The sequence below is a fragment of the Lipotes vexillifer genome, unplaced genomic scaffold (assembly GCF_000442215.2).
Source record: "Lipotes vexillifer unplaced genomic scaffold, Lipotes_vexillifer_v1.1 scaffold644, whole genome shotgun sequence".
Taxonomy (NCBI): domain Eukaryota; kingdom Metazoa; phylum Chordata; class Mammalia; order Artiodactyla; family Lipotidae; genus Lipotes; species Lipotes vexillifer.
The window spans coordinates 4,847,860-4,860,110 of NW_006783288.1; positions in this window are offsets into that span (position 1 = coordinate 4,847,860).

The following is a 12,251-nucleotide window of genomic DNA, read 5'->3' on the forward strand; positions in this document are numbered from 1 at the left end:
GTCTCCTGCATCGGCAGGCGGACTCTCAAGCACTGCGCCACCAGGGAAGCCCCAAAGTAGAAGTTTTGAAGGACATATTTTTCAAAAGGCAAGAAATATCATAGTTCAGGGATTAGGCGATATTAATCCCATACACACACACACACACACACACACCCCTAAAAATACAGTCCCACGGCTACTGAGCTTCTGTCCTGGGGAAGGGACTACACAAATAAACAAATCATTGGTACCACCATACTATCTTTTGAAAAAAAGACAAGTTAGATATTAAGACCCAAAGGAAATGTACTGATATTCTTAACGTGAGGTTGGCTTGCAGAATAAGATGCCTCCAGATGGAGTAAAAGAGATTGTTTCCACATATCACTCTTCTACCAGTTGGCTGCCCAACATTTCCTGTAAGAATAATCTTAAGAGGATACATGCCTTCTCAGCCTAACAAGTAAAATATCTGTACACCTACAGATATCTAGTACAGATATCTAGTACTGTCTTTTTGAGGAAACACGTGAATAATTTCACATATGATGACCAGGACTGTAATTATTGTTTCCATTTCTCAGAGGATGAAGCTGGGTCTAACATAGGATGAGGGCTGATGAGCAGGTTTGTGGCTGGAACCATATGGCTCCCAGCTCTTATTCCCGTGCTCATTTCAGAAAACTATCTTGTCTCCAAGAGGGCAACTTGTTTACAAATGACGTTCAAATTAAATTATCATTATTGTGGTTTCCACATCTTTGTGTATGGATGGAACAGAAGAGGTTCCTTTGGGGACCGAGAGTTTGGGCTGGAGGCCTATAAAGATTCCTGCAAATTCTGCATGTCTATTAGTCAAGCACATATGCACAATTGTGTTTTTTGGTTTTTTTTGTTTTTTTGGCTGCGTTTGGTCTTTGTTGCTGCACGTGGGCTTTATTTGTGGTGAGCGGGGGCTACTCTTCCTTGCGGTGCGCAGGCTTCTCATTGTGGTGGTTTCTCTTGTTGTGGAGCACAGGCTCTAGGCACGTGGGCTTCGGTAGTTGTGGTCTGCGGGCTCTAGAGCGCAGGCTCAGTAGTTGTGGTGCATGGGCTTAGTTGCTCCGCGGCATGTGGGATCTTCCTAGACCAGGGCTCGAACTCATGTGCCCTGCATTGGCAGGAAGATTCTTAACCACTGTGTCACCAGGGGAGTCCCCACAATTGTATTTTATCTTCACTCAAACACACTTGAAAACATTTCACAGACTCATTACTCACCAAATCTTGAAGTGAATTAAAATTTCTCTTAATAGTAAGTATGTCATGAAGAAATGAGACTAGTTGTCAAATATTAAAGTATTCAGCAGCTATGGATTAGAATACAATGCAGCTTAGTGATCAGGAACACATGTTCCAGAGACATCTGGGATTTAAATCAAGATCTTACCATCTCCTACCAGTATCATCTAAGCCATAATTTCCTCTCTTGGAAAAGAGAAAAAAAATCTATGGCTGCCTCCTGAGGTAATTATGAGGATTAAATGACATAAGCTATGTAAGTCAACTGTTCTCAACTGGGGACAATTCTTCCCATCCAAGGGACATGTGGCAATGATGGAAGACAATTTTGAGCATCACAACTTGGGAGAAGGTACTACTGGCATCTAATGGCGAAAGGACAATAATCCTGATAAAAATCCTACAATACCTTAGAGGACGCCACACCACAATAAAGAACTAACAGGTCCAAAACGTTAATAGTGCTGAGGTTGAGACGCTTCAATCTAAGTTCATGCTTCACAAGTGCTCAAAACTGTTATCTATTATTACAATTACTAAATAGCCTAGTACCAGTTATCATGCTATGAATCAGTGATCCACAGTTGGCTAAGATATGGCTTTGCCCTTGAGGGGCCCATTAGCTGTAATTTTTAAGTGTACATAATTACTATGCAATACCTTGCACTCATAGTGTCACCATTTGCAAAGCAATAGAGAGGGTGTATATATTAGTTCTGTTTTGGGGAATTGGGGAAGGCACCACGGAGAATAAAATATTTCCCTTGGGGCTTTAAATATGATAGGAATTTGACAGTTAGAAAATGGATAGAAGTGTTGTTGGTGTGAAGGTTATGTCTCTGTGTAGGGGAAAGATGTTGGGGTATTAAAAATGTTATAGAAATAAAAGGTATAATATTTGCAAAAGCCAAAAAAAAGACTTCAGAGTTTGTCATATTCAAGATATGATGACTACAGTAGGGTGAGTAAAGAATATACTAGGATGTAGGTATGATTCTATAGTCGATTATGGGCTGTGAAGAGAGGCTGGAAACAGAGAGAACAGGTGAGAATCCAGATATAAGCCTAAACCAACATAGGGAGTTGGGGGTGGGAACAGCAGATAAAGGAATAAGAGAAGATTAGGAGAAAGTTCAGAGGTAGAATCAGCAGAACCTGGCTACCATTTGAAAGTTGAGAAAGACCACAGCTGCTTTAAATACTGGGCACAGTACCCCTGTTCTGGACAGCCAAGTAGACATCATTAGACAAATACAAGATAATATGAAAGAATATAAAACAGCAAAACTGATATTTTGAGAGAAATTATGCATGTGTCAATGTCTTTGTACTGAGATTATTTGTAGCTGAGATTATACATTAAAAACAGAAAATCATTGATTGATAAAAGGAATTTCGTAAGAGTTACAATATAATTTCCTGACCTCTGATGGAATTACGTAGGTAGTATTCAGTAGGCATGGTTTTTATACATCTAAAGAAGAATAAAGTTATTTAACTATAAGCCCTTGACTAAGAATTTAGGTTATTTATTTTTTTCTATATCAAAGGATGCTTCAGGTTTTGGGCAAAATCTAGTTGATGACTTTCCTAAGAATAAATATTGATATATTCAATCCCAGAACTTCAACACTATTGAATACAAAAAGAACTGTTTGTTGCCAACGCTTGCAAATTCAACCTTATGTTTTTTGGCACAAAGAATTAACAGAGCCACATATTGGAGCCAGTAATAGAAAACTGTTCCTGGAACTTATTAAAAAATTTAAATCCTCAATTATTAAACTGCAAAAAATTTTAAAATTATTTCCAAGTGAATACAGGACCAAAATTAGTGTATATTAAGTAATTCTCTGTGTATATTAAGTAAATTCTCTGTTTCAAAGTATAATTACTAATGGAATTGTGAATGACATTAAAATATAAATCCACCCATGCTCCTGACTAGGTCTTGGGACTGACTGTATAGTCTTGAATTTCCTTCAAATATTGATAAACAGTGGCTCTTTAGTGGATGCAATTCCTTATCACTGCATTTTTTCCAAGGTGGTTTTTAAAAATCACCTGATTGACCTGATGCAGCCTATTTGAAGTCCTCCAAGGAAGTGAATAGGAAGCAGGAAATTGCAAACTGCAGCAATACAAAGGGACAGTGGAAAGCACTCCTCAGTACAGGATTTAGAATACAGGTGAAAGGGTTTTTAAAAACAGCTATCCTTAATACTGAGTTGGAAACCTGCTGTAATGAGAAGTGGCAGCAGAGAAATGCATCCTTAACTAGAAGTCATCTGTTTACGTACATTTTGCTTTTATCACCAATATATCTGGATCTTGGTCTTTATAAAATGCAAATATCTCACACTTATCCTTACATGAACATTTAATAATCAAGTAGATTATACGATATATATAAATTGCCTGCATGCTATTCATTTTCATGTTTTTTAGCTATTTAAAATATTTCCTCTCACCGTTGCAAAGTTTATGATTCATGTATATGCCACAGAAAATGTAACAAGATTGGTGCCCCAGACACACACAAGCACACACAAGCGATTCCTTCAACTTTTTATTCTTCCATGAGAGGAAAATATTCAAAGGTTTATTTTACCCTAGATGCCTGCAGCTGTGTCAGTCACACTCTGTCCCAGATGCCATTTACTGGATCTCTAAGTCCCAGACTGGTTAAAACAATGTTAGTTTGCTCTCAGACTTTAGGGATCAATCTCTTTGGTTCCTCCCTCCAATCTCTGACTATTTTTGCCTAGGGCAATACTCTGGCTTTCTAGCTGGACTGCATAGGACAGTTCTAGGCAGAAGCAGAGTTAAAGCACTCTCTTTTAATATTCAAAATATATAAATAACTCATGCAACTCAGTATCAGAAAAAACAAATAATCCAATTAAAAAATGGGCAGAGGAGGGCCTCCCTGGTGGCGCAGTGGTTGAGAGTCCGCCTGCCGATGCAGGGGATACGGGTTCGTGCCCCGGTCCGGGAGGATCCCACATGCCGCGGAGCGGCTGGGCCCGTGAGCCATGGCCGCTGAGCTTGCGCGTCCGGCAACGGGAAAGGCCACGACAGTGAGAGGCCCACATATGGCAAAAAAAAAAAATCTATTTTTTCTTTAGTGATTTAAAATAATCCTGAAGAGGTTCAAAGAAGACATACGGATGGCTAATAGGCACATGAAAAGATGCTAAACATCACTAATTGCCAAGGGAATGCAAATTAAAACCACAATGAGATATCACCTCACACCTGTCAGAATGGCTGGCATCAAAAAATAACAAGAAATAACAAGTGCTAGAGAGGATGTGGAGAAAAAGGAACCATCCTGCACTGTTGATAGAAATGTAAATTGGTACAGCCACTGTGGAAAACACTGTGAAGATTCCTCAAAAAATTAAAAATAGAACTATCAGACTTCCCTGGTGGCACAGTGGTTAAGAATCCGCCTGCCAATGCAGGGACACAGGTTTGATCCCTGGTCTGGGAAGATCCCACATGCTGTGGAGCAACTAAGCCCATGCACCACAACTACTGACCCTGTGCTCTAGAGCCCACGAGCCACAACTACTGAGCCCTTGTGTCACAACTACTGAAGCCTGTGCACCTAGAGCCTGTGCTCTGCAACAAAAGAAGCCACGGCAGTGAGAAGACGCGCCCTGCAAAGAAGAGCAGCCCTCTCTCACCTCAACTAGAGAAAGCCTGTGCACAGCAACAAAGACCCAACGCAGCCAAAAATAAATAAACCACTTTTAACAATTAAAAAATAAATAAATAGAACTACCATATATGATCCAGAAATTGCACTTCTGGGTATATATCTGAAGAAAACGAAAACACTAATTCAAAAAGCTATATGTACCCCTATGTTCATTGTAACAACTTACGATAGCCAAGATATGAAAGCAACCTGTGTCCACAGACAGATGAATGGATAAAGATGTAGTACACATACACAAGAGAATATTAGCCATAAAAAAAGGAAATCTCACCATTTGATGCAATAATAATGGACCTAGAGGGTATTATGCTGAGTGAACTAAGAGAAAGAAAGACAAACACAGTACGTTTTCACTTATATGTGGAATCTAAAAACCAAAACAAACAACAAATAAAACAGAAACAGACCCACAAAACAGAGAACAAACCAGTGGTTTCCAGACGAGAGGGACTTGGGGGTATGGGTGAAATAGGTGGAGGAGTTTAAGAGGTACAAACTACCAGTTACAAAATAAAAAAGTCACGAGGATGTAATGTACAGCGTAGGGAATATAGTCAATAATATTGTAATAAAAAAAAAAAAAAAAAAAAAAAAATGGGCAGAGGACCTGAAGAGGCATTTTTTTCAAAGAAGACATACGGATGGCTAATAGGCACATGAAAAGATGCTAAACATCACTAATTGCCAAGGGAATGCAAATTAAAACCACAATGAGATATCACCTCACACCTGTCAGAATGGCTGGCATCAAAAAATAACAAGAAATAACAAGTGCTAGAGAGGATGTGGAGAAAAAGGAACCATCCTGCACTGTTGATAGAAATGTAAATTGGTACAGCCACTGTGGAAAACACTGTGAAGATTCCTCAAAAAATTAAAAATAGAACTATCAGACTTCCCTGGTGGCACAGTGGTTAAGAATCCGCCTGCCAATGCAGGGACACAGGTTTGATCCCTGGTCTGGGAAGATCCCACATGCTGTGGAGCAACTAAGCCCATGCACCACAACTACTGAACCTGTGCTCTAGAGCCCACGAGCCACAACTACTGAGCCCTTGTGTCACAACTACTGAAGCCTGTGCACCTAGAGCCTGTGCTCTGCAACAAAAGAAGCCACGGCAGTGAGAAGACGCGCCCTGCAAAGAAGAGCAGCCCTCTCTCACCTCAACTAGAGAAAGCCTGTGCACAGCAACAAAGACCCAACGCAGCCAAAAATAAATAAACCACTTTTAACAATTAAAAAATAAATAAATAGAACTACCATATATGATCCAGAAATTGCACTTCTGGGTATATATCTGAAGAAAACGAAAACACTAATTCAAAAAGCTATATGTACCCCTATGTTCATTGTAACAACTTACGATAGCCAAGATATGAAAGCAACCTGTGTCCACAGACAGATGAATGGATAAAGATGTAGTACACATACACAAGAGAATATTAGCCATAAAAAAAGGAAATCTCACCATTTGATGCAATAATAATGGACCTAGAGGGTATTATGCTGAGTGAACTAAGAGAAAGAAAGACAAACACAGTACGTTTTCACTTATATGTGGAATCTAAAAACCAAAACAAACAACAAATAAAACAGAAACAGACCCACAAAACAGAGAACAAACCAGTGGTTTCCAGACGAGAGGGACTTGGGGGTATGGGTGAAATAGGTGGAGGAGTTTAAGAGGTACAAACTACCAGTTACAAAATAAAAAAGTCACGAGGATGTAATGTACAGCGTAGGGAATATAGTCAATAATATTGTAATAACTTAGTATGGTGTGTGAAGTATAAAAATATAAAATTGCTATGATGTACACCCAAAACTAATATAATATTGTAAATCGATTATATTTCAATTAAACATAAAAAATAAACAAATAAAGCATTCTCTTTTGGATTTTGATCAGGATGGAAACAAGGGAACTGGGAGGTAGCAAATCTATAAGATGGTTATTTGGAGATAGACCAAGATTTGTGAAGCAGCCTAGCAATACTCCTGCTAAGTTTTGGGGATGGAACCAATTTTAACAATTTCAATGAATAGGAGGTATAACAGTAATAGTAATAGTAATATTCCTGTGCTCTTGATGAGAACAGAATTTTGTCATAATAAGAAAAATGGTTTCATTTCTATGAAGATTTTGTGCTTTACCTCTAATCTAATATTTTCTTGTTCCTGATCTCTTTTCCAAAATATATATTGAGCACCCTCTGTGTGGCAGGAACTATATTTCTCACTGAAAATAATGATGATATATAATTAAATAATGGTCCCTTCCATCATGAAACTTACAGTCTAGTAGGGGAGGCTAATATTAATTAGTAACTTCATCCACAAATACATTACCAACTACAATGGGGCTGTGTGTGCAGTGAGACTAGATTATCAGAGAGGGCTCACCTAGACTGCTCCCCAAGAGGTGATATTTGACCCAATGACTAAAGGATGAGCAGGAATTAACTAGAGGACCAGGTGAGAGTAGAGAATTCCGAAAAGATGGATTAACTTCTGCAAATGCCCTGAGACTAAGACAAGAGGGAGCATAAACTGAAAGTAAGTCACTGTGACTAGAGCCCAGGGAAAAGCTGGAGGCAGGTGGTGCTAAATTTTAGGTCACACAAAAGATTGTGTTCATTAACTCTGGAACACATAGGGAATTACTGAAGCTTTTTAAGGAGGGGAATAAAACAATCAGATTGGCACCTTAAGTAAAACAGGTGAAGTCAGAGTACATGGGAGGCTACTGCAATAATCCAGGAGGTGATGATGTTCCCTAGGTAAACTGGTGATTGTAGAAATACAGAGAAGGTGAAGATGGACTTAAGAAACTTAGAGATTATTTGATAATAGGTTTGGTGATGGGAAAAGAGGGAGAATGGATCAAGAGTTACTTCTAAATTTAAGGCTTGTACCTCTATACAGTTATTAGTTGTTAGAAAGAAAAGGATGATCTCTCTTTTGATTTGTTTATTTGGATGAAGACAGAATTCAAGGGAGGTGATTCTGAACTCTGGTACCAATATGTTGGTTTTGAGATATTTTTGAGTAATCTAAGTAGATCTGTCCAGGATTCTATTTGCTATCCGGATTTGGAAAAGCAAAGTCTGAGCCCAAGAGTAAAATCTGTGAATTACTGTCACAGAGATAGGAACTGAAGTCCTTGGCATAGATGGAATTTCCCAGAGAAAATAAGAAAAAAATCAAAGGAGCCCAGAAATGAGTCTTGAGGAATTCCAACATTCAAAAGCCAGGTTACAACAACCAAAAGAATCAGAGCCAGTAATTTTTGAGCTCTTATTATGTGTTACTTAAGTCCTTGCTTATATTAACCTACGTATCGATCATAATAACCTTAGGAGTAAAATGATACTTTTCTATTTTACAGGTGAGAAAATTGGGGTACATGGAGGATATATGAGCAGGCAAAGGTCTCACACACACAGCTATTAAGTGGTAGAAATAAGCCTCAAATCTAGGCAGTTTCATTTGAGAACCCATCCTTCTAACCATTACAATTTGCCAGCTTCTTTAGGGAAACTGACAAAAGAGCCTCAGCTAGGCATGTAAGAATTTCAACTTGTATTTGTGTTTGTCCTCTAGATCTGCACTATCCAGTGCCATAGTTAGTTGCTACATGGTGACTTTCTGAACACTTGAAATATGGCTAGTCCAAACTGAGATGTACTGTAAGTGTAAAATATATATCAAATTCTGAAGACTTATTACCAAAATTAAAGAATGTAAAATATCCCATTAATAATTCTTACATGATTACTTGTCGAAATTATAGTATTTTGGAAATAGTGGGTTAAATGAAACATATTATGGAAGTTAATTTCACGTGATTCTATTTGTTCATGTTTCAAATTAATTTAATTTAAAACTAGAAAACCTTAACTTCTCTATGCAGCTTACATTATATTTCTATTGGACAGCACTGTTCTAGATATTTCTCCTATTTGCCCTCTAGATAGTGCTCTAGATAGGCACTATCAAATATGCACTCTTTAACGCACTGTTTCCATTCAGACCTGAGCTCCACGCTTATGCCCCAGGCTCTCAGGCCCAGCCTTTTGTGGTGTTTCCATGGTAACCTTGCCTTAGGAAGAGAAGATGCTCTTTTTTTTTTAACATCTTTATTGGAGTATAATTGTTTTACAATCGTGTGTTAGTCTCTGCTGTATAACAAAGTGAATCTGCTATACATATACCTACATATACCTATATCCCCATATCTCCTCCCTCTGTGTCTCCCTCCCACCCTCCTTATCCTAACCCTCTAGGATGCTTTTGAATCTGAGCTGTAAAGATTTCCCTACTCCGGCTTTATGTCACTTCATCCTGATTTTATGGTTATCTTCTCTGTTCTTCTCCAAGAGTCTGTATGATTTCTGACCTCATGGAATTTTAGTTCAGTGGTTCTCAGGCAGACGAACATTTAAGAATCACTTGAGAAGTTTTCTCAAATTATACAAGGCTATCACCCTTTATTGTGCTCCCTACTTCCAGTGAAGGGCTAGAGTTCTAATCTCTCCGGTGTCTGATAAATGAACATGCTACACTATAGCTATTATATTCTCAATTGTTCCCTGTCCTCTTCTTTCTACTCAGTCAGCTCTTCAGCTCTCCAATATCATAGCTGCTTTGTTCACCTGCTAGTAACCAAAGGGTTCCCTTTAGGTCCTACATCACAAACTCTGAAGTGCTGATTTGGGGTCATCTGGCTATGGAAAGCCGACACTGGATCTGATCAGGATAATGGTTACCTCAGGTTCACACATCCAGTTCACATGAACATATCCACCTGCCTATCTAAGAGACCTCTGGTAGACACAGGTACCTACTTAGAGAAAACTTTTCTAAAATCATCATATAAATATTTTGTAACATACCATTCAAGGTAAAAGAAAGAAGCAAGTTTCCTCACAGGGAAAAACTGCATAAAAAAGGAATTTGATGGAATTATTATGATTTAGGTACTAAGGAAAATAATAGAGGCAAATATTTTCCAAATGTAGCTTTTATAATTTTTTTCTTATTATCTGAAATTTCTTCTCATATGTTGTAAGGCCTCATGGATGTAACTTGTGAGGATTTTGTACATAGGTAGTGTGTCATATGGTAGAAAGAGCAGAGTTTTACAAGTTAGGGTACTTTCATTCCTTCATCCATAACATGGAGCAACAATAGTCAATTTAGTGATTAAATGAGATCTCTACAAATCTTAGTTGCTTCTCTAAGCAGAGCTATTTTTAAGAGTTTAAGGTTGTTTACTTTGTCCAATTCTTCTCTCTATAGTTCACCACATTATTTTCTGGAGCAGAATTGCAGGGATTTAATTTACTTCTCTAATTATTATTTGGGGAACAGGCTGTAAAAGTAAAGTCTCTCAAGGAGACAAAATTAGGACACTGATTACAGGAGTGCTCATCTTACATCACTTAAGTATACCCACATAAAAATAAAAGGTTGATGTTCTGCTAACTGCTAATCAGTACACAGCTAATATCTTCAGAATTTGAGTAATTCAGCTGAAGTACTTTCCAAAGAAGGCACTCAAATGAACTGGAACTTTTAAAAACTCATATATTCCTAATAGGCTAAATCCTTCTTTTATTCTAAAATTTTCACTCACATTCAATATTACATCCATTTATTCTATTGTGATTTCCTATTGTTTTCTCCACTTCATTAATTTTTAGATGAAATGATTGTTTACTTCTGTTGGAATTTTGCCATGAGTTTGGACGATGTATTAAGAGATAAAAGCTTGGGTCAGAGACGAAGCTGGTCATCATAAAAAATGTTTACCATTGCTCAAATTCATTTTTAAAGATTATAATGTTCAAACGTCATTCATTCATTCTGCATATATTTATTTGGTATCCATAGTACATCAGGTACTGTAAGTTCAAAAAAGAATACACAAAGAATTCTATAAAAATGAAAGAGAAAGATAAAAAAGAAAAAGCTTTTTAAACTTATGTTTAAACTTAAGTTTTTAAAACGTATGAATTTATTTAAAAAATTAACTTCTATGAAACGGAAATAACATTTAGTGAGACATGCCTCGGTTGCAATTATCTCTGCTATTCTTGCAGATGAAGAATGTTTTTACTGGAAATTTGACCCAAAGGAATGCCCACAACTAAATTTCATATTAATTAAATGAAATATAAATATATTAAAGTTCACATATGCAGAGTTATATGTACTAAGTAATTAAGAAATTAGAAATTAGAAATCAATTCATTATTTTGAAACTAAAAATGTAGTTCATTGAAAAAAAAACTTATGTTCTCACTGTGATGATTCATTTTATGTGTAGAGTTGGCTGTACATTGGTGACTTGCTATTTGGCCAAACATTATTCTGGATGTTTCTGTGAAGGTGATTTTGGATCAGAATAACACTTAAATCAGTGGACCAAGAGTAGAGCAGATTACCATCCATAATGTAGGCGGGTCTCATCCAATCAGTTGAAGGTCTTAATAGAACAAAGACTGATTTCCCCAGAGCAAGAAGGAATTCTGGCAGCAGACTGCCCTGGATTCAAACTGCAGCTCTTTCCTGAGTCTCCAGCCTGCTGGTCTACCCCACCATATTTTGGACTTGTCACACCTCCACAATCATGTGAGCCAATTCCTTTAGCTAAATCTCTCTCTCTCTCTCTCTCTCTATCCATATATATACATGCATGCACATATCTTGTTAGCTCTGTTTCTCTGAAGAACCCTGACAAACATACTCACTTTCTAGTTTTTATTCTCATATAGGTTTCACAGAAGTTAGAAGGGCTTAATGCTGCCTTTGTCCCTAGCAAGAAAGTGTAAATCCATTTTGAACATGTGTTCTACCCAAAATTGCACCCAAAATTAATATATTGTTTGTAAAACTGTGTGCATTTATCTTAAAAATGAAAAAAAATTAGCATTGCTAGGCTTAAATATAGACAACTTGGGACTAGAATGATGATGCAAGGTATAGGTGCATAACTGTAAGATGTGAGAATGAACGCCATTTTATCTCTGGTAAACTAAATTTCTCTCAAGGAAACAAAGTTTGTTAATTTCTTCTAAATTTATGAACCAACAGTTGTTAGTATTCTCATTAAAAATGACATCTTTGAGCTTCCCTGGTGGCGCAGTGGTTGAGAGTCCGCCTGTCGATGCAGGGGACACGGGTTCGTGCCCCAGTCTGGGAAGATCACACATGCCGCAGAACGGCTACGCCCGTGAGCCATGGCCGCTGAGCCTG